Below are 6,480 nucleotides of genomic sequence, written 5' to 3'. Positions count from 1 at the left end.
GTGTATTCAAAGCCATTTTCTTTTAAAATGCTCGCTGGGTCCCACCCTCGTCGCCAATTTGTAAAGTTTGGAAGTCCAAGAATTGGAAAAACAAGCAAAATGGTTGTGATATTTTACTCAAAACAAAAGGCACATTCTCCATACACGTACATAACATCAGAACATCTATCGTATCTCTCTCTCTCTCTACTTCCTGTCTACTCCGTATCGTACTGCATTAGTCTCCGCGCCCTCTAGTGGTATGAAATTGAAAGTACATGTGAACACAACACATTTCCCCCTCTGTCTTTAGATAATTATAGTGTGGTGTAGCATACTCTGGGCCGTTTACCTCCCCATACAAATCTTGATATGCACTTATCCCATTTAATAAATTGGTCTTTAGATATATCTACAGGCAAAGATAGGAACAAATATAGCAGACGTGGTAGGATGTTCATTTTTACCACATTTATCCTGTCATTTAATCCCAGTGGGTAAGTGAACCATCTGCCAATATCTGCCCTTATGTTTTTGTTAATGTGTTCATAGTTACTACTATATAATTTGGAAAGATCTTTAGTTATGTTTATGCCCAAGTATTTAATTGATTTTGCTTCCCAGTTTATCTGCCATTCCCTAAGTTCTTGGTTTGGTGAACAGTTAAACATGAGGATTTGAGTTTTCAATATATTTACTTTATACCCTGAATAAAAACCAAATTTGTCAAGAGTTTGTGTAAGCTGCTTAAATGAATTCCCTGGGTTTTTTAAATAAATCATAATGTCATCCCTGGCGACTTGTCCAGGGTGTACCCCGCCTTTCGCCCGTAGTCAGCTTTCGCCCGTAGTCAGCTCCAGCTTGCCTGCGACCCTGTAGAAGGATAAAGCGGCTAGAGATAATGAGATGAGATGAGATGAGATAATGTCATCCACAAACAAGCTTATTACGTGCTCTTGTTTATTAATTTCTATACCTTTTATTGAACTGTCTTGTCTGATCATCTGGGCCAATGGCTCAATGTATAGGGCAAACAGTGTGGGGCTAAGACGGCATCCCTGTCTGGTACCTCTCTCCAAAACAAATCTTTCTGACAGAGAGCCATTGACCTTTACTCTAGCTGTAGGTTTGTTATAGATAGACTTGATGCATTGAATTGACTTCATGTTGAATCCAAATTTTCCCAAAATTAAATATAAAAATTCCCAATTGACTCCATCAAAAGCTTTTTCTGCATCTAAGCTGATCAAAGCTGCTTGTATGTTGTCTTTATGTATTTTATGTATAATATGCAATGTTCTTCTAATATTATCTTGTGTTTGTCTATTCCTAACAAACCCACTTTGATCCTCATCTATTAAGTCTGGTACAAATGATTGGGGTCTAGTTGATATAATTGAGGTGTACATTTTGTAGTCGACGTTTAGTACTGAAATCGGCCTATAATTTTGGCAATATTCTTTGTCTTTAAAGGGTTTGGGGAGCATAGTAATAATTGCTTCCATCCAGGAGGGGGGTATTCTGTCATTAGTCATAATCCAATTAAAAGTAGTGTGGAGCAGTGGTAATAGTTCCTCACTGAATTTTTTATACCACTCAGAGGGAAATCCATCACTACCAGGTGCCTTATTTGATTTTAATTTTTGTATTGTTTTCCGGATTTCATCTATTGTTATCTTTGCTGTAATGTGTTCATTTTGTTTAGTGCCTATTGAAAGTAGGTCCAGAGAGTCGATGAAAGTCTTTATATCATTCTGATCTTAAGCCGATGACTCAGTGTAAAGTTCTTTGTAATAATCTCTAAAAATATTTTCAACCTGATTCATAATAGTTTTGCTTTAAATATCTTGCTTTTGTTTCTGTTTCACACTGGAGTAGGTTATTAATTTCCTTTCTCACCTCACTCATTTGTTGTTTGATTTTTGGTTTAACTTTGCCTCTCCCCTTATGTTTTTGTTCCAAATGTCTCAATTCTGCTATATAGATTTTAAATTGCTTTATTCTTTCTCTTTTGAGGTTGCTTGTAATTGCGATCAATTTTCCCCGTATCACTGCTTTTAAAGCGTCCCACAATATAGCTGGATCTGTTTCCCCATTATTGTTTTCCTCCAGGTAAGTCCGTATATCTGCCCTAATTTGCTCCACTACTGATTTATTATTTAATATCCTCACGTTCAATCTCCATATTGTATCTTTCCGTCTACATTTAAGTGTATCTTCAGATAGATGGCACTATGATCAGATACATCTGCCACTCCAATCCAACAGTCTTTTATGTTATCTCTGTTTTCCTTTTGCATAAAAAAGTAGTCAATTCTAGAGTACACCGAGTGTGTTGTTGAGTAATGACTAAAATCTCTCTGCAATGGATGTAGAGCTCTCCACACATCAAAAAAGCCCATCTCCTCCCAAGTATTCCTGACCAGTTTTGTGATAGATTTCTTATTTCTCTTAAAACTAAATGTATCCATGTCATAATCCATTAAAACATTAAGGTCTCCCCCACATATACATATGCCCTCTGCTTCCAATGCAATGGTGTCAAATAGTGACTTGAAAAATTCCTTATTACTCTCAGGTGGGGCATATATGTTCACCAACATTATCACTGTTTGGCCCATCATCCCTTTTACAATAATATAAGTTCCCTCTTTGTCTTTTATTTCCTTTTGGCATTCAAATTTGGTTGCATTAGGCATCAGTATTGCTACTCCTCTTTTCCGACCACTGGAGTGTGAACTATAAAAGGTGTTTTTGAAACCAAATCTCTTTAATTTCTCGTGTTCTGCTTTTGATAAATGAGTTTCTTGTAGGAAATTTATCTGTGTCTTTTCTTTTTTAAGTTTGGTCATTATTTTAGCTCTTTTGACTGGGTTTCCTAAGCCGTTGACATTCAAAGAGAGCACATTAATTTCTTCTTGATTGGTATCCATAAACCATCTTAGTTGTGTTAACTTTGTAGGGATTCATCCACAAGCTTACAGTTAAACATTTAGGAACAAGCAACACTCTCCAAAACTGTTTAGTGCTTATTTGAAAAAAAAAAATATATATATATATATATATATATATATATATATATATATATATATATATATATATATATATATAAGGACCTCCATAAAGAGATGTCAACAACCCTCCACTTCTGCTGACACTCTTTTTGTTTTGAGGGGGAAAGCCTCACACAGAGAAAGGGCCCCCATCCAGTAATGAGATTCAACCCATATAGGATTAATATACTCATACCAGTCCCTGCAGCTGCATTTCAGTCCTACTTAAGCCAACAGTCCATTTATCTATAACCCATCAAAGCAAACTACATTTAACTTCACCTACCCTTAGCAAATTATATAATTTTCTTGTTCATTTTAACTCAGATTTAGTGAGAGCTACTTATCCAGCGTTGTTTCCCCTCAGACGAAAATCACACAGTCTTTCACGTGCGCATCTGCTGGCCTCCCCGGTGCGTCCACTCCCGGTGTGTTTCCATGTCGTGGTTCCGGTCGATTGGAGTCTCTCAACGATTATGGTTTCTCCAGTGTTGGTCCCCGCGTTATCAACATCGTATCCTCTCTCCCGCAGGTCTCTAGTTGCCTCCTCTGCACTGCCGTAGGTTTTCATGCCGCTGGACCAGTGGATGCGCATCTTGTTGAGAGGTGTCTGAAAAAGGATGCCTTCTCTCTTTAAAATCTTCTTGATGTTGGAGTACACTTTACGTTGTTTCAGTATCCTCTCTGAGTAATCGTGATCGAAGTAAACCCTGTTTCTTCTGAGGGTGATTGTTTTCTTCTCCCAAGCTTTTTTCAATATCATCTCCTTTACAGTAAACTGATGGAAGTTGATGACAATCGATCTGGGAGGCTGGTCCGTTTTTGGCTTTGGAGCCAAGGCTCGGTGAGCGCGCTGAATCTGAAGGTCTGAGTTTATGGAAAATTCCTCACAGAGCCACTTATCCATGAACTGTGCCCCCGAGTCACTCTCAGACTCTGCCTCCTCTTGTATGCCATACACCCGTAAATTATTCCGACGGGACCTCGATTCCAAGTTGTCTAGTTTGACCATCATTTTCTGCTCTTACATTATGTCCTGCAGTGCACCGTTTGCTTCATAACTCCACGACTCGAGTTCTTCTGTGCGTGTCAGAGCAGCGCTTATCTTCTCATCATGTTCACCAATATCCGTGGTCATTTTTGCAAACTTTTGATCAATGTCTCCCTTAAGTTCTGTCAGTTCATTTCTCATTTGCGCTGTAATTTCCTCTTTGAATGCTTTTAGGTCTGTCTTCATTTCGTTTTGCAGGGCTTGAATTTGCTTGCTAATGCCATCCAGGCTGCTTTGAAACGAGGCCATGCTAGCTTCCAGTGTTAGCTTGCTCTCGTTAATCGATCTATTTATTTCTTTACCTTGGATGTCTGGGTTCTTTTTATTCTTTGTTCTTGTTGGTACTCCATTCATATTCTCAGTTTCAAAGTTTGCCGTCGTTTATCTCGGGTTTTAGCGGAGTTTAATATGTTGGCCTGAGGGAGCATGTCCATGCTGCTCTACCGTCCAACCCGGAAGTCCAAGCTAGTGGACATTTAAACTAGATTGTTTTGTTTATTATTTTGGGCCATGCTCACCCTGATGCTAATTTACCTGTGCTGAAATAAACCAGTTGTGTTTTGGATTGCAATCGGCTGTGGCATTAGTTGTCCTTGGGAATGGGGAAAGGGGAAGTCGTTTGTTTATGCTTCACTCGGGTTTCCCCCTAGCCCTGGGCATAACAATAAACCAACATGAAGACCAGAGCGCTATCTATGGGAGGAAAGCAAGCCATCTTGAAGCTGAAAAAAGAAGAGTTGATGACAAATATTGTGAGAACTGTAAAGAAGAACCCAAAAATAACTGTCAGTGACATCACCAACAACCTCCACAGGGCAGGGGTAAAGGTATCCCAATCCCCCATTTGAAGATGATTTCAAAAGTATAAATATCAAGGTCATACCACAAGATGCAAACCACTCATGAGCAGTAAAAATCAGAAGACCAGATTTGCAAAGAGATATAGAGATTAACCAAGATGAATGTCTACCAAAGTGATGGAAAGGTTAAAGTGTGGATAGGCATCTCATCTCATTATCTCTAGCCACTTTATCCTGTTCTACAGGGTCGCAGGCAAGCTGGAGCCTATCCCAGCTGACTACGGGCGAAAGGCGGGGTACACCCTGGACAAGTCGCCAGGTCATCACAGGGCTGACACATAGACAACCATTCACACTCACACCTACGGTCAATTTAGAGTCACCAGTTAACCTAACCTGCATGTCTTTGGACTGTGGGGGAAACCGGAGCACCCGGAGGAAACCCACGTGGACACGGGGAGAACATGCAAACTCCGCACAGAAAGGCCCTCGCCGGCCACGGGGCTCAAACCCAGACCTTCTTGCTGTGAGGCGACAGCGCTAACCACTACACCACCGTGCTGCCTATCTGATTGATATTCATGAGTAATCCAGCTGGAAACCAATCAGAAGAGAGAGAACCTGACCACTTTCCCCGTGACTCAAAAAGCACTGGCAGTTTCCCCAACATCACGCAAGCAGACTTTTTACTCTGTTGTACCAACTTCAGCCTGCCATTACTCCCAAAGTACTGAACAGATCTTAATGAGAAATTTCTTTGGAATGCAGAGATTATAAGGTTTTTGATGATAATATTCACTATAGAAAATATTCAAGAGTTAAGCAATGACAGATTTGGAAACTTAAACAAGCGTCGGAATGGACAATTTTCACAGCACGGCCAGCGCGGGTCTGATATGCCTAGTGTGGAGAAAGAAAGGATCTGATCATGATCCAAAACATACAAGCTCATGGGTGAAGCATAGTGGAGGTAGTGTCATGGCTTGAGCTTGCATGGCTGCTTTTGGAACAGGCTGACTAATCTTTATTGTTGATGGAACTCATGATGGTATCAATAGAATAATTCTACAGAAATGTTCTGTCTGACAATTTACAGAGAAATGCATTCAATATACATAGAAGGAACTTCATCATGTGGTAAGACAATGACCCAAAACACACAGCAACACAACACAGGACTTCATCAAGAGAAAAAAGTGGAAGGTTTTAGACCCAAGTCAATCACCAGACCTTAACCCAATTGAGCAGCATTTCACCTCCTGAAGAGACTGAAAGGAGAAACAAAACAATTTCCTCTGCCATGTTGTCAAATTTGGAGCTGGAGTCTCCGCAGTAGAGATGAGTCAAAGTCAGGTACACCCACTCATTTGGTATACCCACCTATTGGGCCTGCCCTCTTCTCCCCATACCCATACCATTCTGCTTCACAGAATGCCTTCATTGTGGCAATCAATCTTACATTAATCCAGAGAGCTTAAATAGTTTCAGCTGGAGATCTTTCATTAACACAGATGCTTCGAGGAAGGAAATTTATCACATGAACATGAACTGTAAAATCCTGACATTATTATGAAGAGCATTACTCATTCATCATACC

This window comes from Neoarius graeffei, chromosome 14 (assembly GCF_027579695.1).
Source record: "Neoarius graeffei isolate fNeoGra1 chromosome 14, fNeoGra1.pri, whole genome shotgun sequence".
NCBI lineage: Eukaryota > Metazoa > Chordata > Actinopteri > Siluriformes > Ariidae > Neoarius > Neoarius graeffei.
Note: the sequence above shows the minus strand (reverse complement) of the source record.